The sequence below is a fragment of the Chiloscyllium plagiosum genome, chromosome 12 (genome assembly GCF_004010195.1).
Source record: "Chiloscyllium plagiosum isolate BGI_BamShark_2017 chromosome 12, ASM401019v2, whole genome shotgun sequence".
Lineage (NCBI taxonomy): Eukaryota > Metazoa > Chordata > Chondrichthyes > Orectolobiformes > Hemiscylliidae > Chiloscyllium > Chiloscyllium plagiosum.
The window spans coordinates 56,698,198-56,725,489 of NC_057721.1; the positions used below are offsets into that span (position 1 = coordinate 56,698,198).

The 27,292-nt window shown below is 38.1% G+C and overlaps 1 long non-coding RNA gene across 2 annotated transcripts in view; it reads left to right on the forward strand.

Annotated features, from left to right (window-relative positions):
* Positions 1-11,444: 11,444 nt before the first annotated feature.
* The window catches only part of LOC122555568, a 75,650-nt gene continuing 59,802 nt past the window's right edge, over positions 11,445-27,292 (forward strand). For both annotated transcript variants that reach the window (XR_006313305.1, XR_006313304.1), the window contains exons 1-4: positions 11,445-11,510; positions 20,041-20,108; positions 20,743-20,845; positions 24,312-24,517. This is a non-coding gene — a long non-coding RNA (uncharacterized LOC122555568). The remainder of the gene's footprint in view (positions 11,511-20,040; positions 20,109-20,742; positions 20,846-24,311; positions 24,518-27,292) is intronic.

Sequence of the window (27,292 nt, forward strand, 5' to 3'; positions counted from 1 at the left end):
ATTTTGACACCTATGGGTCAATGGGCTGAGGAATGGCAGGTGGAGTTTAATTTAGAAAAATGTGAGGTGCTGCATTTTGGAAAAGCAAATCAGAGCAGGACAAATACACTGAATGGTATGGTCCTAGGGAATGTTGTTGAACAAAGAGACCTTGGAGTGCAGGTTTATAGCTCCTTGAAAGCAGAGTCTCAGGTAGATAGGATAGTGAATAAGGTGTTTGGTATGCTTTCCTTTATTGGTCAGAGCACTGAGTATAGGAGGTCACATTGCAGCTGTACAGGACATTGGTTAGGCCATTTTTGGAATATTGCATGCAATTCTGGTCTCCTTACTATCGGAAGGATGTAGTGAAACTTGAAAGGGTTCAGAAAAGATTTACAAGGATGTTGCCAGGGTTGGAGTATTTGAGCTGCAGGGAGAGGTTGAGTGGGCTAGGGCTGTTTTCCCTGGAGTGCTGAAGGCTAAGGGGTGATTTTATAAACCTTTATAGGTTTATAGGGGCATAGATAGGATAAATAGACAAGATTTTTCACTGGGATGGGTGAGTCCAGAACTAGAGGGTATAGGTTTAGGGTGAAAGAGGAAAGATTTAAAAGGGGCCTATGGGGCAACTTTTTCACTCAGAGGGTGGTACGTGTATGAATTGAGCTGCAAGAGGAAGTGGTGGAGGCTGGTACAAGTATAACATTTAAATGTAATCTGGATGGGTATATGAATAGGAAGGATTTAGAGGGATATGGGCCAAGTGCTGGCAAATGGGACAATAGGTTAGGATATCTGGTCGGCATGGACGAGTTGGACTGAAGGGTCTGTTTCTGTGCTGGTACATCTCTATGACTCAATGACTCTACAGACCTGTTAGCATTACATCAGTAATAGGGGAAAATGCTAGAATCCATTTTAATGGATTTGATAAATGAACACTTAGATAAATTGACCTGATTGGCATGGTCAGCATGGAATTGTGAACAGGAAATCATGTTTTATGAACCTAGAGTCATAGAATCACAGAGTCATTCAGCATGGAAACAGACCCTTCAGTCCAACTCATTTGAACAGTACATGAATAGGAAAGATTTAGAAGCATATGGGCCTCGTTTAGTTTGGGAATCTTAGTCAGCATGGAAAAGTTGGACCAAATGTCTTTTAAATGATGCAATTTTGAGGATGTTACTAACAAAATTGATAAAGGAAAGTGGTATACTTTAATTTTCTGAAGGTTTTTGAGAAAGTCTCCCGCCGGGGGTTGGTTTGCAAAATTAGAGCATGTGGGACAGGGGTTAATGTGCTGACATGCATTAAAGATGTGGATAGTTGGACCGAAGGGTCTGTGTCCATGCTGTATGACTCTTTGACTCTAATTTGAATCACTGGGTCATTCTTGCTTTGGTATGCTGTAACTAGTGGGATGCTGTGAGAATGCTTTGCCGGGACCCAGCTGTTCACAATATATACCAATGATTTGAATGTGGGGGTGAAATGTAATATTTCTAAATTCACAGATGACACAAAGCTGTTTGGGAATGTATGCTGTGAGAAAGGTAGAATGTGGCTTTAATAGAATTTGGACAGACTGAGTGAGTGGGAAAGAATATGGTAGATGGAATATAATGTGGAAAACATGTGAGGTTCCCATTTTCTTGCTTGTCTAAGTGTGTCTAGTAACCACAAATATGAGGCTATCCACTTCTGGGAGGAACACTCATGCCGTGTGTTTCTTAAATGACAGACAATTGGTTCGGTGTAGATGTACAAAGGGTCTTGGATGCCCTCATCAATAACTCTCTCAATATCAGCAAAACAAAATAACTGATCATTGACTTCAGGAAGAAAGAAGGAGGATACACCCCTATCTACATCAACAGAGAGCAGTTGGAGAGGGTCGAGAGCATCAAATTCCTCGGTATGACGATAAACAGCAATCTGTCATAGACCTCCTACGTATGCGTAATGGTCAAGAAAGCACAACAAGCTCCTTCTTCCTCAGGTGGCTTAGAAAATTTGGCACATCCATAAGGACCCTTGCCATTTTTCACAGAGGCACCATAGAAAGCATTCTCTTCGAGTGCATAATGGCCTGCTATGGCAACTGCTCTGTCTGGGACCATAGAAAACTACAGAAGGTTGTGTGCACAGCCCAGACCATCAGGAAGCCAACCTCCCATTCATGGATCCAGTTACATTTCCTGTTGCTGCAGGAAGACTGCCAACATCATCAAAAGACCTCTTCCACTCCAGTAATACTCTCTTCCATTAGGCAAAAGATGCAGAAGCTTGACCACATGTACCAACAGGTTCAAGGATAACTTCTTCCCTGCTGCTAATAGATGCTGAGTGGAACTCTCTTATTTCAATGTTGATCTTGCTTTGTGCACCTCCTGTGCAGTTGTAAACTTGTTATGCCTCGCTCTGTCTAAACATCCTATGATGGAAACGTCCTTGTTTGCTATGATCTGTTTGTACCTAGGTACATGTGACAACAATAAATCAAATCAAATCAAATCAAACACAGGTGCAGCAAGGCAAATGGAATATTAGCCTTCATTGCAAGAGGATTTGAATATAAGAGTAACAAAGCTTTGCTCTAACTGAATAGAACCTTGATTAGAAAACGTCTGGAACACTGTGCACATATTTGGTCTCCATTGCTTAGGAAAGATATTCCTGTCACAGAGAGAGTGCAATGAAGGTTCACCAAAGTTGTTCCTGGGTTAGCAGGCCTGACCTATGAAGGGTGAATGGTGAAAATGGGCTTGTATTCTCTACAATTTCCAGGAATGAGATATGATCCTTAAGGTGATAGACAGGGTCCATGCAGGTAAGATGTTTCCCCTGGTTCAGGAGTCTAGCATCAGGCTGCACAAATTCAGAATTTCTTAAATGGTAAGCAACTAAGCAGAGAAGATACTTAGGATCAAGATGAAAATAAATTTTTTTTAGTCAGATGGTTATGAACTTTTGGAATTCTCTCCCCACGACAACAAGGCAAACTCAGTCATTGAGTGTGTTTAAAAGTAGAGATTGACACTTTTCTAAATGTCAGTAATGTTAAGGGATGTGGAGATAATATGGGAACAAGGCAATAATCTGCAACAATCATATTTGACACACAGTACAGGTTCAATGGGCTGAATGGTCTACTCCTACTTCCTATCTTGTAATGAGAACTAAATATTGGAAAGATGATTGCCAGAGGTATAATATTGATAATGTTTTTATGAAAGAACCCTGACCCAGAGATCATGAACTTGGCAATGCATGTAGATTGCATGGCTGCAAAATGGGCTCTGAGACATCAATGGTGTCACTGCATGAGGGAAATCTCCAAAGCCTTGTTCACAGGAGGGATAAGTTCGGAGTATCTTCTCAAGATCAGAATTGCAAGAGCAATGAGCACAGAGGTTTGCTACTGTAGCCAGATTCCCAATAGTGCAGGGAGTGATAGACAGTTCATGTGGCTCTGGGTGCTCCATATCACTGAGGAGATGTAACAGAATCTCAAAGGGTACTGTGTGCAGAGCATTTATAAGTGAATGTCTATTATCTCAGAGGCAGCTGTAGTATTTTTATCCTTTGTCAGTCAGCCAGACCTGCTGTATTTGAATCATTATGACTAACCGACCGCTTCCTCAAAACCCAGATGATGTGCGACGATAGGCAGTGAGTTAAACAGGTGAATGCTCAATGTACTTGCATTAGCCCTGATACCTTCACTTAGTGGCAAAAAGCACTTGGTCCTCCATGACAAAGCAGAAGGTGGAGATATTTTGCCAATTGTTGTCACTGAAGACATGGTTGATGTTTTACATTAAGTAACTATTGTAGATAAGCACTGTATGCATACAATGAAAGCCATGCTGCCATGTGAAATAGGTTGGAGCAGTGACACACTGAAATAATGCTTCTGCTTCCTGGACTACAGTGGTGAAGTTCTGCAGCAGTCAACAGAGCAGACATCACTATTTGTAGTAATTTCCTGTATCCTGCACAATTGCCAACTTGAGGGTATAACAGTTGCCACAAGCTGTACAATAAGCAGCTGCATGATGTATGGATATGTAGAGGAGGAGGAGCAAAGAAAGAGAATAAGGAAATGAAACAGGTGCAAAAAGAAGAACCAATCTAGACAGTCACTTTCTGCCCACGGCCATCTGGGAAAAACTCATCTAGGTATTATACTGGAAACCAAACCTCCAATCCCCATTCAATAACATTTCCCTCTCTCACTGGGCCACAGTACAAATGATCACGACAAAATAAATGTGAGAAAGTAAATGTATAAATGGATTCATGTCATGCTATGGTATAAATTTATAAATGAAAGCATGTCATATCCTTATCTGAGGAAGGATGTTCTGGCTATGGAGGGACTGTGACACAGATTGATAAGACTGATTCCTGGCATGCCCGGACCGATGTATGAAGAGTAACTGGATCAGTTAGGATGATATACACAGGAACTTAAAAGAAGGGGAGGGGGTTATCTCATAGAAATTTATAAAATTCTAATAGGATTAGACACGGTAAATACAGAAAGAATGTTTCGAATGACTGGAAAGTCTAGAATCAGGTATCATTGTCTAATGATACAGGGTAGGCTATTTAGGGCTAAGATGGAGAAGTGTTTTCACCCAGAGAGTGATGAGCCTCTGGAATTCTCTTGCACAGAAAACGGTTGAGATCGAAACATTGAATGTTTTCAAGGAGGAGAAAAATCTAGTTCTAAGGGATAAAGGGAGCAAAGAGCATGGAGTTGGATGATCAGCTATGATCATATTGAATGGAGGAGCAGGCGTGAAGGGCCAATTCCTGCCCAACTTCTGTGTTTCTATATTGTAGAAACTATCCTTGTATAATTCTTTAGTGCCTGCATTCTGTGTGCATTTGCCTATCCATGTGTAGTTATGTGTTTGCAGCCTCAGCCATGGCAGTATGGCTGGTGGAAAATTGCTGACTGTCAGTGGAGGCAAGTATAACTGGCTTTGGAGGATAATATTTAGCTCAGCTGCAGTCATACTACACTCATAGACAATAGAAGTTTGGGAAGCTGTTGGTTAGGCATCAATGAAGGTACTGGTGCTGTGGCGGGGATAGGAGGACAAATGTTATCGCCTAATAATGCTAGCTTCCATGGAGTCAATATCATGGTCTTGGTGCTGCACCTCAACAATCCGGGTAGTCTGTTGGATGACAGCTTACAGGACTGCTGCAAGAGCCCATTTGCACGCTATAATCCATTGCCATGATTGCTGAAAGCTGACCTCATGTCAGAGTAATCTGAGCTTTCATTGCAGTACTCAGCCATTGTATGCCTTTTATTAGTGCTGCTTTGTAAGCTGGAACATCCAGCAGACACGGTATCATCATTGCATAAGGAGTTGGCCACCTTTTCCACACTGGAAAGGCTGAACTCTAAGTTCCATGCAAAATCCTATTCCAAGTTGGACATTGGCCGCAGACTTTCTGGCAGATTTTCTGAAGCCCTAAGCATTTTATTGTTTTTACCAACCACCTTGGTAGATTTCAACATCAATATGCTCATTTGAGTCCCCCTATATTCGACTCCAATCTGATCTCATTCTCAGGTGACATGACACCTCTCAGGCATGACCCACCATATCCAGTACCTCACCATTTGCAGATCCAGTCTCTAACCTGACCTCTAAACAGTGTCTGGGCTGTTAGCTGTGTGGGTGAGACTGAGTGACAGTGCTGTGCCTTCATCATCATTCTCATTTTAGAGTCCCTCCACTTGGGGCATCTGAAAAGAAGGGAACACAAAGGTAATATAGTTGTGAGGGCCAAGATTCACATGTGATTAACATGCTTACATCATTGGCAACTTGTATTTCACAAGGGATAGTGGGCTGAGAAAAAAGGTGGATATGAAATGGAGGATTAGGAAAGACAGCATCATCACCTTTGATGGTTTCAGCTCTGTCACTGACCATAGGCTCAGTAATGACAGCCCAAATAATGTCCTGCATTATTTCCTCCTCTGGATTAGGATATGAAGACAGATGTGTTCTTTCCAAGTTGTTCCTACTGCCTTCAGTTTTGTACCATCTTCAAGAGAGGAAGATGCATCAGTGTTTGTGGTGTAATATGTTTGATTGATGTGGCTGTCATAGTTGAATAAATGACAGTGTATGTAAGTTGTGAGATATGAAAGTGGAGCTTGCAGCAATGCTATATCTGTGAGGGTGAAGTGAAGCTTATGAGTTTCATTGTTTGAGGTTGTTCATAGGAATCATCATGAAATGGCAAGTTGAGATGTTTATTAAGTTAGTGATGCATTTTGCGGGCTATGATATTTGAAGATTCATTCATTGACCTTGACTGCTTGTGTCAGATCATTGAATCTCTTGCAGTTTTACAAGTCTTAGGTGCAGTCCTGGCACTGACTAGCATGACTATCTACTCTCGCTGACTTCAGAGCATATGTCTAGAAGACCTCCAGCCTATCTATGGGGACAGAACATTTATCCTACTTTCTAACTTATCCATGGATGAACTGTCACTAAGAGGTACAGTCTAGTTTTAAGCAGTGCTGACTAGTTTTAAGTTTTACTAGAAGTCACGTTAGTGAGCCCCTGCCAATGTGTGAAGCCAGTTAACCAATTTTTAGTGCTGGTTAGAGACAATAATGATTCAGATGACAGAATATGCTATTATGTTTAAGGAGAGTGGGTAATTGCACATCGTGATCTCTGAGTCCAAATAAATCCATATTTGTTCAGGGCAGCAAATTTAACTTCATGGGTCAGAAGAAGAGACAAAATGGTTTAGCATTGAATACAAAGAGATAATTAAACCTCATTGACTTCTTAATTTCAGAGAAAACTTTTATAGGGATTTGGTAATGGTCTAGATGAATCATTGTTATTTGAAAACATGATCAGCATAAAGCAAAACTATTAGTTTAATGGGTGAAAAACAAACATGAATGGTGTGTTTATATATCTAAGTGTCAGCTGTTAAGAATAACAATGAGAAAATCTCAAATTTGAGCTTATTTAATGCCATGCCCTGCAGTGGACTGGAAAGGTTTTGCAATCAACTAGGCCACCCAGTCCTTCAATGTTTAGCTCATGTTACAAATAATAAGACAGTGCAGAATGATTTCAAGACTAGAATCATTTGCTTGGTATTTTCAATTCATTCCTAAAATTATAACTATTTTATGAGCCCAGAAGGTTATGCAGAATACCCTATGCTGAAAAATTGTTGACTTGAAATATCTGTACTAAGAGGAATGTTCATCTTTATTCCACAGGATTTCCAGAATTCATTGTTTTAAGGGCATTTAAGCAACTTTGTTTGTTTGAAATGTAATAACCTTTTCAGGAAACTATACTGAAATAGTGTCCAAAAAATGTGAGCATACAGTGCTTTCACAGGAAAGACAGAGGCTGAGGGGCGACTTGATGGAGGTCTACAAAATTATGAAAGGCATTGATAGGGTGGATAGTCAGGATGGAAAGGTCACCTACATCAGCATACAGATTTAAGGTGAGAGGGAAAAGGTTTGGGGGAGACGTGGAGGGAACATTTTTCACACAGAGGGTGGTGGGTTCTTGGAACACACTGCCAGTGGAGGTGGTACCTTGCCAATACTTAAGGTGTATCTTGATAGACATATGAACAGGAGATGAACAGAGGGATAAAAACCTTGCATGGGCTATAAATAGCCGGTCTAAATAATGATTATGAATCAGTGCAGGCTTGGGAAGCTGAAGGGTCTCTTCCTATGCTGTATTGTATTCTATTCTATTATATTTTTAGTAATTAATCAATAATTTATGTTCAGTGACTTGAACTAATTTCAGTCCTTGAACTTCCAAAGCTGCCAACTAATCCACATGCTTTTGGTTGTCAGATGTTCTTATTTGTTATTGCCATGCAAGAACATTCAGGATGCTGGAACTTTGCCAAGTATAAAATATAATAGATTGTACAATTGTTCTGTGTCTGAAAGTCTATTAGCTTTGCAGACAAATAAGAGTCTGTGATAGGGTGTTGTGAATGAAACAATGTAGTAATTTGTCACTGGGTAATGTTATGGACCAGACCAAACTCTTTCAAAAGTATATTAACAAGACCCTAACTTTTTTCTTATTTTAGAGATAAGTGTAAGGTGTTGTGTTCCAGATGCAATCTGATTAGTCAAACTACAAAACATACTTTACACATATACTATAATTAAAATGCAGGCAAAATAAAAATAAAATAATTGGTTTAACTGTAACTCGAAATGCTTAACAAATTAATATATATTGGCTACACTACTATTAACTGTTCCAATGTAGTAACATCCCTTAACAAAGGCAAATTCAGTAAAATAGTTTATCTGACATGCAATTCTAACAGTAGGAAGAAAACCCCAGCTTTTAGCTGTAACAGAGAAAGGAATAAGAGCTTCCACATCCAGCTTCAAGACCCCAGCAACTAAAAGTAAAAAACATCCTGGTTCTATGGGAGCATGACTCCACTCATTCAAGCTGCTTCTATTGTTCTAACTTTTAAAAAATGCTCAAGGCCTCACAAGCTGTTTATTGGTTTTGGAGACCACAGTCCCATTCTTTCTTCATTAAAAAAAGGAGAAAATACACCTCTTAAAGCCATAGTATCATTAGAGTAAATTTTTCTCCAATATTATTCCCTCTGGGCTGATGGGTTTAATGAATCAGATACTATTAAAATATTGAATAAAGGCCATACATTGGATAAAGCAAGTCTCAAATTTTATTTATGTCAGTTCCTGATATTTCCATCAGGAATTTAATCTAGGATCTAAATAAAGAAGAAATATTTTATAAGAATTAGTTTAGTGAATTTTATAGTCTGTGATCCTTACTATAAAAGACCACACATTGATAGAATAATCTGCTCTTTTGGTATTCTAGATAACGAATGGCAGCGTTCAATCTTTCTCAAGGAAACCTATGAAAATAATTAGCATGTTTCTTATCTTTGGTCCGAAATGTTATGTTCAGTCTTAAACCATGAATGTTCCAAGATGGCAGTGGAGTAGGACTCCTGAGCCAAAACTCATCCACTCCGACCACTTTTCTTTCTTCGTTTCTCACCATTTTTCTTTTTTCTTAGTTGTTTTTCCTCTCAGCTTACCCTCCGGAGGGAGCTTGGTTATGGAGGCAGCGGGGGTGGGTGACGGTAGCAGCTGGGGGTCAGAGTGAGGAATTTGCCAGTTGGCCACGAGGTGGTTGGTGCGCCCAAGCAGAACCCTGGTGGTCAGCAACATTATGGAAGCAGCTAGAGTCCAGGAACGGCCAGAGTAACTCACTTCTTGACTCCTAAAAATCTGTCCACCATCTACAAGGCACAAGCTAGGAGTGTGATGGAATACTCCCCATTTGCCTGGATGAGTGCAGTGACAACAACATTTTAGAGGCTTGAAACCATCCAGGACAAAGCAGTCCACTTGATTGACATCACATCCACAAACATCCACTCCCTCCAACACTGATGAATAGTAGCAGAAGCAAATACAATTTACAAGATCTATTCTAACTCAGCAGGGGTTCTTGACAATATCTCCTGAACCCACAACTTCCACCTAGAAGTAATGCCACCATCTGCATGTTCCTTCTCAAAATATTCATCATCCTGACATGGAAATATATCACGGTCCCTTCAGTATCACTTGATCAAAATCCTGGAACTCCCTCCCTAATTGTGGGTCTAACAAAAGGGATGCAGCCATTCTAGAAGGCAGCTCACCACCACCTTCTCAAGTGAATTATGGATTGACAATAAATGCAATCCCAGTCAGCAACTGCCACATTCCAGGAATGCATAAAAACAATCAGGAATGTGACGGAATCCACTCCACTTATCTGGATGAGTAAAGCTCCAAAACTAAACATTCAAGCAACTTGATATTATCCAAGTCAAAGCAGTCCTTTGGATTGGCAACCACATATCATCTTAAACATTCACTCCCTCCACATTGGCATGCATAGGAAGCTGTATGTATCATCAACAAGATGCACTGCAGCAAATCACCAAGCCTCTTCCAATAGGACTTGTCAAAGCTGTAACCTCTGCTACTGAGAAGAACAAGGGCAACTGATACATCAGAGCACTACCGTCTGCAAACTCTCCGGGCAGCACTTAAAAGGCATCTGGATGGGTATATGAATAGGAAGAGTTTAAAGAGATATGGGCCAAGTACTGGCAAATGGGAATAGCTTAGGTTCGGATATCTGGTCAGCATGGACGGGTTGGATCGAAGAATCTGTTTCTGTGCTGTACATCTCTGTGACTCTGTGATCACACACCATTTCTAACTTGGAACTATATTGCCAACCCTTTACTGTTGCTGGGTCAAAGTCACAGAACTTACTTCCTCTTACCTCAATTTAACTGCTATTGGGGAAATGGCCCTTAATTTGCCTTTAAATTATGCTAATAGGCAGTCCCTCCACTAATAAAATGACATGGAGAGGTTCTTAAGGTGCAACGGAGTGTACCGACCTCTGACCTGGGAGGCCTAGGTTCGAGTCCTACCTGCTCCAGAGGTATGTAATAGAATCCCTGCACAGCTTGATTTTAAAAATGTTTCTTTGATAAAGGAAAATTACTAGATGGGAGGATCTTTATGGTGCTCCCTGTGATTCTGCTGCTGTCCTCTATCCTCTACCCATCGAGAGATCATCACCTGAAAGTTAGTAACATCTATGCAAAGGGTGAGACAGATTTGTGTTTTCTACCAGGTCTCTTCATGATATTGGAAATTTGTCACATTACTTAACACTTGCCCTTCCAATAATATATTACTGACATTCTGCATCATCGATCTTTGTTTCATTGAAATAGTTCTGAAATTCATTTCAGCAAAGCATTTCCTTGGCCTTTACATTTCTTTCAATTATGAATCAGGCTGTTTTTTTTCCTGTCTCCCAGCAGTAGCTACTTGGATGGAATTGTTTTGGAGAGTTCTATGGGAATACTTCAGTTCCAAAATTCCAATCTCTAATTTATTTTAAAAGAACTTATTAAGTGTTTGTGAAATAAAACATTCACCCAATTTGGTGTTATAATTCTTGGAAACACTAGCTCCCAAATGTATAACAAAGAACACGCTGTTTTATATAATGATCAGTGGCCTCAATTTATATTCTTTATTTATCAAACAAAAAGATTAACCTGATCAATCTTTAAGGAGAAAAATCTCACGATTAATGTAAGCTATAGTCTACAAACAAAAGTATTTCAGCAACATCATATAGTTCTACAATCATTCCAACAATCTTTTTTTTAATGTTTATAAATATGATATCCATGTCTTAGTATTGGCAAACACCCTGACATCTAAATAATTTGTTCCCTGAAGAATGTGCGTTGTTTTTATTGCGCATTGCTGTAAACTGTTGCTTCTGTCGAACTGGTAATTTGATTCCAGAAGCTACTGGTGCACCATACTACGTTGAAGTGTTTGCAAGATTCCTGCATGATGAACAGGCAATGGAGCTGTTGTAAGCAATGAGGTTGGTGAAAAATAGTTCATGTGCCTTTACTTTGAAGAAGCCTACTGTCAGAAAAGTTCAGAATTGTCTTTATGTTGCCCCTTTTCCTAGGGACTGCACATTAGATCTTAGCTTTGTTAGTTTTTGCACATAAATCTCTCACGATCAAAAGCTTAACAGGAGACGGTAGAGAAATTTCTACTGGCATGTTATATAATGATTATTGGAGCAAGGATGACAAAGAGACTTGTTCATTCATGGCTGCAACACTTGTTCTTTGTAACTTGTCTTTGTTTTTCCATTCAGCAACTTACTTGGAGCTACTGAAAAAGTAGGGATGAGGAAATTAGTGCTGGCAGATTGACAGGGGGCGTGGGGAGTTGAAGAAAGCTGACTGTTTCTCAGTTGAGGTTTCAAAGGTGTTTGCCTTTATCTGAGGAGCCAGCAAGCTCAGATCTCATGGTAGTTACACATAAACAAAACCGGTTGTTCTAGGCCTTAGCTGTTATGAGATGAAGGCCACCTTGATCCAAATAAACCAATTTTGCAATAGAGTAGCTAACCATCTCTCACAACATTGGCCTTTAGGTAGCAGCCAGAAGTAATAAAATAGACCATTAATAAGCATTACTGGGTATTGGATGATATGAAATATTGAAATGTAACAATGGAGAAAATAATAAAATAGCTTTAGACATTTCAGTTTGACTCTATTGTTTAATAAGATTTTCTTTGTGACTTCTGAGGCCTGGTTGAAGGAATGTGTTTATTTGGTGAGGTAAGACTCATAAGAACAAAAACATTGGAGCAGGTGTAGGCCATTCAGACCTGAGAACTACCTCTGCATTCAACAAGATCATGGCTGATCTGCCCCAGGACTTAATTCCTCTTTTGTGCCAGCTCCTCCTAGCCCTGAACTCCTTAATATTTCAAAAATCTATCTACTTTCTCCTTAAATACTTTCAGTGTCTAGCTTCCACAACTCTCTGGAGTACTGACTCTTCTGCTATAATGCAGTAATTGCTTTCTCGTGTGACCTCGCATTATATAAAATCATACAATAGAAATAACGGGGCCTATGGGAAAAACAGGGTTAAGAGCAGACCATCAAAGATATCAGTAAAAATCGAAACAAAAATAATAGTTAGCCGAACACAAATGATTGCACCGACTAAGTAAATGTTAAAATCATATATTTAATGAAATAATACAATAAGCTTAACACTTTGCCCTGAAAAACTGGAAGGTAACTTTAAAGAGTTTCTGAGTTTGCTGAGTTACAGTACTATATTACAACAGGGGCTGAGGATCATCATCACTTTCAGGTGTAGTTCTAGATGCAGGGTTACAATGAAAGAAAATATTTCATCCAGAGATGGATAGCTGTGGTGCATTGTTCTCAGACTGTTTCTTGGGGATTGGCTTAAAAAAAGGCATCTGGGCTTTGCTGCTTGTCATCTTTCTTCTTTCATGAAGGAGCTCTTCATAGGCTGCCAGATAAGACTTTATGCCATGAAGTACTATCCTGCTGCATTCTGCATTGTGGTCATTGTCTTCTAAGAGCTGCAAATACTTCTCAACTTCCCTCAGGATAGAAGACAAAACAGAAGTGACAAGTTCTCATGGTGCTGCATCCTGGACTTCACAATCTTCATCATGAGCTTCAATTTCCCCCACAGAAACAAGTTGTTGTAAATCAGTTTCCACTTCTTCAAATCCAATGTGTTTTGCAAGAGTGACACAATGTTCTTCAATTGCTGGAAGTGTCTCTAACAGTTCAACGCCTTTAAAATCATGAAGAAAATCTGGGAGAAGCTTCTGCCAAACTGCATGCAAGCAGTCCTTATTGACATCACCCCAGGCCTCCACAATGATATCAAGAGCATTGTTAATGTTAAAGCTCTTCCAAAATTGAAGAGCACTGTCTTCATTATCCCCCTCAGTAGCTGCAATCAGCTTCCTGAATATGTGTCTTAAGTAATAAACTATAAAAGCTGCTATTGCACCCTGGTCTATCGGTTGAATGAGAGTGGTTGTGTTTGGAGGCAGAAACAACACTTTGATGTTTTCAGAAAGCTCACCCGTGGTGGGAGGATGCCTTGGTGAATAAGGAGAATCTTGAGATCCAAGTTTCTTCTCCTGCAATAATTTCTAAAAACATACTCGAAAACAACAACAGTAAGGTCAGAAAAAATTTCATATTCATGGAAAGCATAGTGAGATTTGTGAAAAACAGGACCAAGAATTACTGAGTACAGCATTGTACCGTTCAGGAAGTACTTCACCACAAAACACGCGAGCTGACTGACCATGTGATGTCAATGCGAATCCAATCATCAGCTCCTGCGGCACCTAGTGCTGGGGATGGAATCACATATTAGCCAACGGGTGTTCGCATTTTCCCAATTAACCAGTCGCGTTACAGCCAAACGGCATTATAGGAGAACAGCTTGTACAGAATTCTAGACATTCACTACTCTCTGGGAGGAAAAAAAAACACATCGCATTTCAACTTTAAATGAGTGTTCTCTTATTCTGTAAATTTGTCCCCTACTTTCCCAAATGAAATGAAAATGTTCATCAAACTTAGGCAATGCTTTGACATATTTAAACAGACTCCCCACCAGGCCTTTGGCTACAATGGGATTGCTGTCCATCACTGTCTTCATCACTGCTCCTACTTTTTACCTCTAACTCTGCCATTTTAGCTCAACTTTCAGTTTTCAGTTACAGTTTAGTTTACGAAGTTTAAAAAGTCTCTCTTCCCTTCTTCTCCTTCTTTCTGCTTTTCTTCTGCTTTCAATCTTCACTCGAATTGTTTTCATTTCCTTTCATATTCACGCTGCTTCATTTGCAATTGAGTTTTAGCCATTTCCAAAGATTTTGATTGCATTTCTGACTATTGTAAATGTTGAGCTACTGCTATATTTGCCTCCCTTTTCCTCATCGGCAAAGGCAAAGGCAATTGGCATGTTTGCCAATGCTGAAAGCTTTTCCTTGCTCATTTTCTGTAAAGCTCCTGAAGTGACTTCTTCCACCCGCAGGAAACTCTTAGTGACTAAAAGAGCCATGACAACACAAGGCACAGCCTGTTTAAACCAACTGAATACATTAGCTGAAAAGAAAACTAACACGCATCACTCACCATCCTTGAATCCAACAATCCTAAACCCAACTTGACAAGACCACCCCAGATTGTTATGGACCAGACCAAAACCCCCTCAAATAATCAAGGAGATAGCCTAGGCCCTACCCTTTATCTTATTTAAAGGCAAGTGTAAGGCGTTCTCTTGTAGATGTAATTTGATTGGTTACACTCACTCCTGATGAAGGGCTTATGCCCGAAACATCAATTCTCATGCTCCTCGGATGCTACCTGACCTGCTCAGCTTTTCCAGTACCACACTCTCGACTTTGTTTACGCTATTCTGCCTGAAGGAAAACACAGTTTATTCTTACCCTAGAGTTAAAATACAAACAAAAGAAAGAAGATTGATATAATTTTAACTCTTTTGGAAAGCTTAATAGAATAGTAGATAATTTAACTACTAAACAACAACCCTTCCAATTTCATAATATCCCATTAACACACCCTTAGCAAAGACAAATTCAGTAAAATAGATTGTTTCATGTGCAATGTTTCTCCTGTGGAGGTGGAAAGAACATCAGGAGAAAATCCTGGCAGAATGAACTCTAGCTTTTAGCTGTAACAGAGAGAGGACTAATTGCTTCCACATCCATCTACAAGACCCTAGCAACTGCTGAAAGCTAAACCAAAACTCTAGTTCTGTCAGAACCTAATTGCATCCATTCATGTTGTTTCTATTGTTGAAACTTTTAAAGTGAACCAAAGGCCTCACAAGATACCTACTTTATTAACTTGGAGGAGATAGATTGTCACCAATGGTTCAAAACCTCTTAAAAAGAAGGACAAAATACACTTCTTAAAGCCATAGTATTGTCACAATATATTCACAAATCATCCATCATGTTCTGAATCTTGCAACATATGCCTGCAGTGCAAATTTTAAAAGAAATACACTTTTCTCCTTTTAGGTACATATGTGGAAAAGAGCAAAACTAGTGGAAGTCCAGCTTCAATTGGCTCACTGAGGATATCCTGAACTAGATACCTCTATCTGATCCACCCACAGCAATTTTATTGGTTTACATATTACCATGTTCTCAGCTAAGTTCTAAGTGAAAGTTCAGAAGTTAGTAGAATCCCTCTTCTAATTATTTTCAGAAGTAAAATGACACCAAGTCATAGTCCAATAGGTTTATTTGAAATCACAAGCTTTCAGAGTGCTGTGATTTCAAATAAATCTGTTAGACTATAACCTGGTGTTGTGTGACATCTGACTTTGTCCACCTGAGTCCAACACTAGCACCTTAACTCATGGCTAATAATTTTCCTCATTAGGACAGTCAGCATTTGCAAGAATTGTTGATTGCTTCACAGAAATGAGGACTTCTTTGGATTCTGCTGTGGGGTCTGTTATTCTGACCATATAATCAGGCTGCTTCTCAAGGTCTTCAGTATCAGTTCATCGAAATGTGTTTACATTGATACTGCCAAAAATTCATATTATACATCAGTACTTAATTCTCACAAAATGAGTTTTGATTGAATACCAAAAAGTTAAACCTGATATTCCCTGACTGACTATGTAGAATTCACTGCTGGTATATCTTGTCACATGCATTAATTCACTTCTAATCAGCTTTTTGAAAAACAATAGGAAGAAATCATTTAAATAAGTAAAAGTATGTGCTACTCATTATTTTGTTTTAGAAGGAAAATGCACACTTACAATGATTTTAATTATTTAACGTATTGCATCATTAGTGTTACAAAGGTGTAAGAGCGTACTGTATCTTTAAGAGATAGAGGAAGCTAGCAAGGGCTGACTGAAAGCACAGAGTCTCCTCAACAATTTAGAAATGTAACAATCGGTTGAAACAAATAGCTGGAGTTTCATTGCCATGGAACAAAAACAAATTCAAATTCAGCCAATCAGTTTATATTATGCCCCAGATACCAAAATTCAATTGAATCTGTATTTAATGTTTTAATGACATCAAACCAATTAAATGATCTGATGTTTTGGAGTCTAAAACTAGACATTTTAAACAGTTAGTGGGAGAACTGCCAAGAACTTCAACAAGTATAGACTGCTAGCCGAATTGCTTTCTGAAAGGTACCTGTCCATAAGAAATTTGTGCAGCAGAACACCAAAGTGGAAATAGAGAAAAATCTGCAGAGGAAAATCTACAAAGAAGAATGGACAAAGCTCACTGGTTTAGAAACTTGCTTTTTTTTTGTAAATCTTAATCGGGTTTTTTCTTTTATCAGACCAATATTGTAGAGTAGGAGGTAAAAGATAAGTTTAAGAGAAAGGAGTTCTAAATAGTTGTTTAATGTTCTCTTTTGGACTTAATAAATAAAACTGTTAATTTTACTTTAAATAGTGACCTGTGGGGTAGTTCTTTGCACCTCGAAATTTAACAGTGTGAGGTGAGCTTCTCTGTATGTCAGGTTTACCCCATGTCATAACATTAGTTTATAAGTAGAATTTACGCAGGATGAAAATAAAAGTAAACAGCATATGTTTAAAGAATGTACTTTGGACTTTAGTTGAGACAGGAATTGCTTGGTTTGATCCATCAAATTTAGCACCTTGCAACTTGTCTTCTCACCCTTTTTTTTTGCAGAGTCACAATCACCTGGAATGAAATGCCTGGTAGTTTATTGGAACCAGATTCAATTGTAATTTCCAAAAAGAATTCAGATAAATACTTGGAGGGAAAATGTTTACAGGCTATAGGAAAAGGACAGAAGGATGAGACTAATTAGATAACTTGTTCAGTGGATGTGATGGGTTGAATAGGTGAAATGTGGTGTTTACTTTGGGAAATCAATTTGGAATAAACAAAGCTGTCCAAACTGAAATTAATATTTTTATCAAAAGATACTGAAATTAGTCCACCTGATCAGTCATGAAGAAATCTTCAGCTCCTAGTGATTTACATCTGTAATGTAAGCATCGCATTTTTGAAATGAAAGGTATCATCTGCAATTATCAACTTGGAAACAATGAATTCAGACATGGGAAGACACAAACCAGCTACATTTCAGGGAGCCACTTTTGACAGAGCAAAGGAAGATTGATTTGCAACTGGAACCAGCTGGGAAATGTTCTGTCTCTGCTTATTGAGAACAAAGCACCTGGTGACCATACAAATTGTAGAAAAGTATCCTAACACCAAGAACGTAAAGAGATCTGAATCTGTTGAGGATACAAGTACCAATTAAACAATCATAGTCTTAGGTTTACATCGTTATATCTCAAGGACAGACTAAGGATGTAAACTGCAACTTATATTTCTTTTGAACTGGACACTTTTCTTATTTTTTAACTTTGTACTTGTGTATACCTGATATCCCATTTTTTGGCACTTAACAAATAATAAAATGGCCTATTCTTTCACTCCAGAAAATGTAGCAGTTGGCTACTATGGACAGTGGGTAATTGTATTTTTATTGAAGAGAGGTATATTCTTGATAACAGGAACATAAAGTTTTTGCTGGGGCCAATCATAGAGACTATTTACAAAATGTTTCAACTGGGCAACTATATGTAACTATCTTTCTTGAAAACTAGCACACATAGGTTAAAAGTACATTGAGCATGAAATAGTTAAATTCAAGAAACAAGAATTAGTTACGAATTGTCCTAAATGTGATCTCTGGTCAAAGTCACCTCACATACAAGCTCTTGGTTTGGAGGGAAGTAGGGTGGCTTCTTGGAATAGTTCCAGCTAGCTGAGCACACTTTTCTGGAGACAGTGGTGTAGATTCCAAATTTTCTTTTAAGAATTCTTCACTTGTGGTAGTGTGGTTTTTGGTAGGTTCCAATATCATAAAATTTGATGAAAGGGATTTCAGAAAAAAAGAGACAGGGCAAAATGTTTTGCTCCTGAGGTAAGTTATCTCAAATGCCACATGTTCCAATCTGAGCTAGTTCACCCACTAACTGGGTCATGCAATCTCTCTCTGTAAGTTTCAAACACTCCGTATCACCATCCAAGCAGCTTGTTTTCTGCAAATGCTACATTGTTGCTGCTATAACCACATCTTATTTCTCTACTCTCCTTTGAACAAAGTTCAGAGCAGTGCAGAAAAGCTACCAGAAATACTCAATCCATTTCCAAATGGATAAGTGTTTAAGGTGTATTTTGTCTGTGCTGCACTGAAATATATATGTTATATCTATGTATGTTTAACGTGCAAATGGCAATACTGTTCAATTGCACAGGTAATGAATAAGGATTCTTAGCAAAATATTTTTTGATACTTGAAGAAGGGAGAAAGCTAAAATATCGTCTTTTACAATTGAAGCACATCTGTCATATCCATTTAATTCATTAAAAGAAATTAATAGCCATAAAATCATGGAGTCGTACAGCATGGAAACAGACCCTTTGGTCCAATCAGTCCATGCCGAACATAATCCTAAACTAAACTAGTTTCATCTGCCTGCTCTTGGCCCATATCCCTCCAACCCTTTCCTAATCTTGTGCTTATCTAAGTGTCTTTTAAAGGTTTGACTGTGTCCATATCCACTAGTTCCTCAGGAAGTTCATTCCACACATGAACCACCCTCTTTGTAAATAACCTTATCTAAACCTCTCATGATTTTATAAATCTCTATAAGGTCACCTCTCATTTTCTTTGGCTCCAGTGAAAAAAGTCCTAGTCTATCCAGCCTTTCTTGAAAATTCAAACCTTCCATACTTAGCAACATCCTTGGTAAATTGCTTCTGAACCCTCTCTAGCTTAATCATATCCTTCTTATAACAGAGCAACTAGAACTGGACACTGTAATTCAGAAGAGGCCATACCAATGTCCTATCCAAACTCAATGTAACTTCCCAACTCCTAAACTCAAAGGACTGAGCAATGAAATGCCTTTTTAATTACCCTGTCTATATGTGATGCAAACCTCAAAGAATTATGTACCTAAGCCCCATGGTGCCTCACTATCCAAGGCCCTACCATTAATCTTCTTTATGGTGTTCATAAAGTCTGTTTGTTATGTGATTTACAAGAGTGTTTACATTCTGAAGTGGCAAACAATTCAATGCTTAGGATTAATGGTAAATCTGGAGGCAGATTTGGAAGCCTCTCCTGCAGCATGTCATCTGCTCTTAGCCACTAAGGTCAGTGAAGATAAACAAAGGTTCTTTGAGTAGCTTCACCTAACCACACAAACAGAGTAGCTTGAAAAGAGTGTGGGAAATGAAAATGTCACATTTGTAAGAGAGGGAAAATGAATTTAAGTTGAAAGCATTCCCCAAAAGATGGAAGATATGTCCTTTGGTAAATACAGTATAACTAAGAAAATATCCCCTTAAGAATGTCATTGAAAGAAAAAGGCAGGTCAAACAAGTGAGACCCTACAAACCAGTGCCAGAATAAGCTTGATAAATGAACAGTAGTTAATGAAAATATTTGGACATAGTTACATGCGTCTCCTTTGTTTTACAGTGCTGAAGAAACATTAACATGACATGCTCTACTGCTTGGGTGGAAGACGTTAAACCACGTTGAATTAGGTACATTAGTTATGGGCAATTTGATATTCAATACATTTCATAACATAACAAATGTGTATATTTCATCATGCTTGGTGGTCTTTAGAACAGGAGAATCTCTGAGCTATCAATCATCCCATTTTTTTAGATTAGATTAGATTACTTACAGTGTGGAAACAGGTCCTTCGGCCCAACAAGTCCACATCACCCCGCCGAAGCGCAACCCACCCATACTCCTACATCTACTCCTTACCTAACACTACGGGCAATTTAGCATGGCCAATTCACCTGACCTGCATATCTTTGGACTGTGGGAGGAAACCGGAGCACCTGGAGGAAACCCACGCAGACACAGGGAGAATGTGCAAACTCCACACAGTCAGTCGCTTGAGGCGGAAATTGAACCCGGGTCTCTGGCGCTGTGAGGCAGCAGTGCTAACCACTGTGCCACCGTGCTGCCCACCTTTGTTTCATATTCTGCAATAACTTTCAAATAAGTATCCAGTAATTATTTTCTACATGTTATTTAGAATGTGATTAGCAGATAATTACAGAAAACAAATACATTTTTTAAAAAATGTTAATTTGGATTTAATGTTTAGCAATCCTTCAGCACCGATTAATGAACAAAATGTTTATGTATTGTTCCATTAAGGTCTATTCAGAATCTCCAGCTTCAATCCACACATAAATTGCTTGAGGAGGTATATAACCAAAGTGACCAATACATTTCCAAGCAAGATAGGGATACCTGGAAGGTGAGTAGGGAAAGCTTCCATGACAAACTTGTTGCTTACTTTCAAGGCCCAAAATTGGCCTTCTTCCTAATAATTCTTATGGAGTTTATCTGGTTTGATGTCATAAAGGAATGTGGCTGTTGATTGAGGCAGCTCATAGTACTCAGTGCCATGTTAATGATATTCAATCATGCATTGGAGAAATTGATGAGTGCATGACAGAAGGGTGATTTAGAAAGCATTCAATCATTTGAAGGACAAATTAAAAGCATTGGTCTTATTGTGTAATGTTGATAAGACATTGATAACATTTGCTAATGTAGAGGAATAATGAATAACATCCATTAATGTAAGAGAGGAATTGACTATATTAAAACAAGCAGTTATGCATTACCATAGAAAAACAAAAACACCTTTATGTTAGAAATAACCAAATAAAGACACATAGGAAAGAATTACAAATCATTTATTTTAAAAAATTATAACTTCCAGACAGAGATTACAAAAGTATGTTACTATAATAGAACAAGTTCAACAAGTTCATTAAAAATTGGAGCTTTTGCAAAGAAAAAAGTCATTTAATGAATTGTAATAACTAAAATCAAGCAGAATTGCAGTAAGTACAAATAATTCTGACAAAATGCACCTCCTTGAATAGTGTGAAAATAAAGTTTTGAATTGTGTCTAAAATGACAGACACCCATGGTCAATTCAGGATTTCAAAAACGTATTTTCTAGATCAATTGATCTAAGTCTTGGTTATTGCTGGCACTAATTTATACGCAAGATTGATGGAAAAATTTACATTGTGAATAAACTAGTAAATCTTTAAATGAATCCAAGTGGATCACAAAACACGAGCAAGGCCCAGAAACAGACAGAACAAACAGATTCTTGCATTCTTCAATGAAATGTAAATTAACAGAAGCATTCCTCTGGCAAGGAGTTATTCAGTCTCACTGTCCTGCAGAGTTTGGAGCCTCGTTTATTAGATTATGTGAAACGGTAAATTTTAATGGCTTTCCAAAAGATTTCATTCATACCCATTCTCAGTATTACTCCTGAAATCTTATGGAACCAATTTGAAATCCAGTCAATTTATGGAAAAATAACTTTATCTTGGAAAAATACAATCAGATGCATCAAACATTCCTGTTCTGCTATAAGAGATATTAGCCAAAGTTAAACTTTGATCAAAGATATTTATGAATGCACCTTATCGGAATTCTCTGCCTTAGATTGTAGGGGTAACCTTTCCAAATTTGGGAAATATAGTAGCAGAAAATGGAGATTGTATTTCTTTATTTCAGTTATCTCAGAAATGATTTATCAAAAGCTAAATAAAAAAGGCTTTCCCAAGGTCCACTACTTCATTTCTTTGTCAACCATGATATCCATTGCCATAAGCATCTCCATTCTCTCAACATACTATTGGGTTCTCATTGTTGTCAATGAGAAAAATCTCACATGCTATTTTCAGATATACTACCATTTTGCAGTAACATGCTATCTGTATTAGGTGGTTGCACATAATGAACTACTCTCTTATTTCACCAGTTTATCTCCTTGCTCTGGAGAAGACAGGTTTTAGTATAATAATGATGGTTAAATAGAGCTAAAGTATTTTACAAATAAAATCAAGCATGCAAAAACAAAAGAAAACATATCACCGCGTAAAATTGGTCAGTCTGCAGTAAGTCTTTTTCAGCTAAGACCTATATGTTAGAATGAATTTGATAAAATTAGTTGTCATAAATATTGCTCTATTCCAAAAACCAGAACAAATATTAAATTAAAGCAATTCTCTCGCATAACTTTATTTCACCTTTTCATGTAACTAATTTAATTAGTTGCATTCACTGATTTTTCATTGTCAATATTCTATATAAAGTACATTTTGTGGTCTGATTTCCCATTAATCCAAATTTAATGACATTACATTGTAGAAGCAGCCATAGAATACATTGACCTACTTTTGCTCCCAGTCGTAGAGTCATAGAGTCATAGAGATGTGCAACACAGAAACAGACCCTTTGGTCCAACTAGTCCCTGCCAACCAGATATCCCAACCTAATCTAGTTCCATTTGGCAGCACTTGGCCCATATCCCTCTAAACCCTTCCTATTCATATACCCCATCTTTTAAATGTTGCAGTTGTGCCCTTAAATGTTTTGTATTTACAATTTTATCCTCAAGGCTTACATTTCCACATTTCTGGAGTAGCCTTCTGGAGTTCTACTACGCAACTGTTCACCCCCTTCCCCAATACGCTTATCCACATTATATTTGGTGCTTAATGTAACTTGAATGTAAACGTTAAATAAAAACTGCCACGTTGCAATAGTGTTTGAACTCAGCTAGCTCTTGCCCAGTTATTTGTATGATTTAATTCAGACACTGCCACGCCTCATCCCTGATTGAAGAGTTGTAACTAACTAGGTTTTTATGCTCATACCAAAGTTAACAAAGATCCAGACAAAGAAAGAGCCAAACTGTCAGGCTGCATGGGCTACTATCCATGATCTCCAACTGTGATTATTTTAGCTATCATAAAACTGTTACTTGATATTTGCAAAGTCTTGATTAATCATGCAATCTATTAGATCTATACTCGGGAATGAAGTTTTGATTGGCACACGAATCTCCAGTATTTCTTGTTTTCTTTAAAGAAACAGTGAAACACAGCCATATTCCATCATTAAATATTACTCCATCCCAGTGCCCAAATAATCAGCTCTTCAGATTAGATATAGATATATATTTTAACTAAGGTTGTTTTAGACACTGGGAAAGACATCTGTTCCTAACCAAGCTGTAGACATGTATCCTTTTGGAGACTTTTAAATGGTTTCCTTCCAATAACAGCTATCAACATAAAATCCTGAGTACGTAAGTTTGCCAACATCAGTTTTAACATTAAGAACAAGGAAAGATTTCGTTATTTTAATCTTTTAATTGGTGATTGCATTCATAGTTCCATCCACACTAAGATGTAAATAACATACATTAAAACAAGGTTATGTATAAACACTAAAAAAGGCCAAATGATTTTCTGCCGCCATGTGGCAAAAAATTATGGTAAACATTTAAAGTTATGTCACATTTTAATATAGATTTTTTTCTGGTAGTGAATGACTTTGAGAGTTTCTTATGGTGTCAAATCATAAATCATTTCCCTGTCACATGTTAAGATTTCACTGTATATGTTTTGCTTCCTTATTGCAACAATACTGAACTATTTTCCTGCCCAACAGAGCAGAATCTGCAATAGGAAACTCAATTAACATTAAAAATACAATATGATGTCAAATATTCCTTCAGTTTGCTCTCACAACACGTGCCTTCACTTTGTAATTCAGACAACTGTATCTTCTCCTCTATTTGCCTTCAGTTGACATAGTCCTATATGCTGAATAAATTAACTTTACAGATGTATTGTTCAGCTTGCTAGGTGTCTGATTCTACATCCCCTTCTCTTCTTCTTTAGATACTTCATGATGTTAAAGCGTCATAAAAGTGGAATCTGTTGTTGTAATTCGATATCAGTGAAGGCCACCAGTACACTCAGTGTGACATTATCCTTGTATTACCCTATGGAAGATTGCAGGATTAAGCCATTTTGCTTGACCTTTGAACAATGATGGTTTCTGCTTTGTACAGTGGAAGAAACAGAGATGACAAGGCATGCTAAAAGTAAATTCACTTTGTTAATCATTATAGTGGACTGAGTGTGCATTTTTGGTTTTTCTTGTTGAATGTGCTTGCCTGTGTCCATCGTTTGTGTCTTATGAATATCTCTGCTTTGGTTGTGTCGGTGTAGAACTGCAATAAAGTAGCAGCGATGGCTACTGTCAAATTGTAAGGGTTACACAGAATGTAAGTTATTGCATCATAGAGTAATTGTGAGTGAACTGTATTAGTGCCATCATTATCTTGACTGTAGGCACTTTAGGAGGTCACTTTCAACAGTGTATTGGTTGGTGATAAAATACAGCTGCCAATTATTTGCTGACAACACAGGTAATGCAGAGACATAAACGGCCAGTGTTATGGAAGAGGAGATAAAAAATAATTCATGAGAAATTGGGGTACCTCATCACAAAATTAAGGCAAAACTATGTCAGACAAACTCTCTGAACTGGTGAAAATGGTGGATGTGCCCTAAAATCCTGTTCCTAAACCTGGATATTCCCATTTCCATGAGGGTGGGAATATAGTCAACTCAGATTTTATGTGTATGTGGTTCTCAGAGACAACTAACCATTTTAAAGGTCTGCTGTCTCCATTCAAATGCCATTTTGAAAACCCCAGTTGTATTGATCCGAGAGTGCACAGACAGACCAGCTTAAAGTAGGTCTCCTGTCAGTGAACCTTCTTTGGATGGCCAGAGTCAATAGTCCCAGGCCACCTTAGGGATGTAGGTCAGGTATCTTTTGAATGATACTGTGGTCAGGTGGCATTTTGGAAAGGGGTTCAGGGGCTTTTGGCATTTGGGAAACTTGGAGTCAGGTAATCTTTGAGGAGGGGTTGGGAAGTGATTAGAGATACTTTGGAATTGTTGACTGTCAAAAGGATTGTGTGTGATCCCCTTAGAGCTATCAAACCTGTAAAAGACTAAGCAATATTTATCAATATTTCAAGACTTGTCAAAAAATGTCAATTTTACTCTGACCAAATCTGTCAAGAACTGTCAACCTAACCAAGAACTGTCAAGTAATATCAATAAACATTAACCATGTCAAGAGGGAGAGATAGTGATGGTAGTGATAATTGGTGATGAGTAATAAATGCTTGTTTGCCAGAGACACCCAAGAATATATTTCAAAGGCTAGCAGTATGAGTTTCACAAATGCGACTGCTTTTCTTGACAGTGTAGTCTGCCATATAAACTTTAAGTAATTGAATTTTATTTCTTTCTCCCGTGTACCTTGGTTTGTGTGGACATGAGGCGCATCAGTATAGCATATGAAAGGGGTAAATGTGATAGAAAGAAATAGGCATAAAGTTACTAAGGGGATATGAGGAGCCGAAGGTTGTTTAGAGGGTATTAGGTTATATGAGTTGGCATAAATAGGGCATAAATAAGATGTGGAATTGAGGAAGTGTGAAAATGATGTGAGGTGTGAATGCTTTATTGTTTTATTGTAATTTTGAACACCGTGCCAGAGTCTCAAGGCAGATTTTCCATCCAGTCTGCTTCCATATTTGAAAATCTCCGCTTCCCAGTTTAGCCAAATTGACATCCAATCCTGCAGCATTCTCACCCCACCTCTGCACTGAAATAGAGAGTGCAGGTGATTATTTTTACAGGTCACTTTCACAAAGTTGGGAATTCTCTTACTTTTGCATACCTGACTTCGGAACAAAAGTCATAGCACATGATGATTACAAATCAAAATATTGCAGGTGCAGACAAACTAAAACAAAAGCACTTTAAGTTACCCAGCATGTCAGGCAGCTTCTGTGAGGACAGATAACAGAGATAGCTTTCATATAGGCCCATTCTCCACTGCAATCTCAACATTCATGTACTCACCAAATAGATTTAAAAAGCTTTCTAATCTTGGTACTATACAGTTTTTTAAAATTTTATCTCCAAAATTGCTTTCTCAGGAATAAGAAGCTGTATTTTCTTTGCAACCTCATTGGTTTTAGCAATAAGTTGTAGTTTTGTTCATTTCTCAGAAGTACCATTATTTCAATGGGAAAGTAAGTTAACTCAACGGGAAAAGAATAATAGTAATCCAGAATTTGCAAGCATGACACATTTCATAGAATACGCTGAATTGGGTTTTTTTCTCACCTTCCTTGTTTCCAATTATTTTTGCCTCACTGGTGGCTGGAAGTGGAAATTGGCAATGGCATACTGAGATCATTAAGATATCTAGAACTATGGAGAACCATGAATTGATTGCCTTTTTTAACCATTGAAATGTGAAAATAAAGAAAGAAACTGTGTGCTGTGACTAAAGATATGGAATTAGGTGAATTAGAAAGGTATGAAGTGAGGTGATCATGATTACATCATAAACGTGTAAAAATTATTCAGAAAATGGACACCATGTTTGAAAGGCAGCATGGGCAGCTTACCTTATCAAATGGACTCCAGAATGTCAGGTGACTTCTTTTCTGATTTTGATAAAGACAAGGATTATTTCATTTCTGAATATGTCTCTGGAAAGTCATTGGAATTTAAAGGTTTTCCTGGAGGATCTTCCATTGAAGAGACACTACTTGTAGACTGTACAGTTATTATTGTCTGGATGTTTACAGAAACGCTAATATTATAGTTGACTCAGACTTGGTGAGTGCATCTGAAATTTAATGAGGAAGTTGAAGTAACTCCAAATTGGCCAGTATCCCATCCTCAAGTCACCCTTTATTTACAGGCGGAGAGTCTTCAATGCTGATCCAGCTCCCTCAGAGCCAGCTCTCAGAGTGAACAGAACTTTGACACTTCTGTTCTTC